A 773-nucleotide genomic window follows, 5' to 3' on the forward strand; every position below is an offset into this window, starting at 1 on the left:
GGAGTTGGCTTACTTCACTTAATAAATTTTTTCCAAATCTTTCCATTTCCTAACAAATTGGGCAATGTCATTCTTTCTGATGGAGGCAGAGAATGCAATTGTATATATTTACCAGGTTTTCTTGATCCATTCATCTACTGAGGGGCATCTGGGTTGGTTCCATATCTTAGCTATGGTAAATAATGCTGCAGTAAACATAGTTGTGCTGGTAGTTTTAGTATGGTCTTGTTTGTGATCCTTTGGGTAAATGAACAAAAGTGGGATTGCTGGGTCATAGGGGAGCTTTATGGGGAGTCGTTTGAGGAAACTCCATACTGCTTTCCAAAGTGGTTGAAGACTTTTACACTCCCACCAAGAATGCAGTAGGGTTCCCTTGTGGCCCCATCTCCTCCAGCATTTGTTGTTGTAAAAATATGGATTGCTTCACTGATTTTCGAGTCATCCTTGAGCAGGGGCCATGCTAATCTTCTCTGTATCATTCCGATGTTAGTGTATGGGCTGCCGGATTAAGCACAGAACATTTTTTATATAGAAGGTGTAATTGATTTTCTTAGTCAATTCCACAAAAAAGTAAGTTCAAAAGAATTGTCATGAAATTTTAGAATCATGCATTTCTTACATAAGCACACATTTTTGATGTTGGCATAATTTGTGGAGGGGAAGGGGAAAATGTTTAAATAGGGATACAAGTAGACCCATTGCAACAATGAAAGGAACTTTACAACTTTGGTATCTCTACTACTGCCATACCTGCAGATTGTAACTTGATTGCT

General features: G+C 38.6%; 1 non-coding gene across 1 annotated transcript; it reads right to left on the reverse strand.

Annotated features, from left to right (window-relative positions):
* Positions 1-407: 407 nt before the first annotated feature.
* LOC122095248 lies at positions 408-514 on the reverse strand. The gene has a single exon (XR_006145078.1). It is a non-coding gene; the product is annotated as a U6 spliceosomal RNA (small nuclear RNA).
* Positions 515-773: the final 259 nt, after the last annotated feature.

Source organism: Dipodomys spectabilis, unplaced genomic scaffold (genome assembly GCF_019054845.1).
Source record: "Dipodomys spectabilis isolate Male_0828 unplaced genomic scaffold, ASM1905484v1 ptg000341l, whole genome shotgun sequence".
NCBI lineage: Eukaryota > Metazoa > Chordata > Mammalia > Rodentia > Heteromyidae > Dipodomys > Dipodomys spectabilis.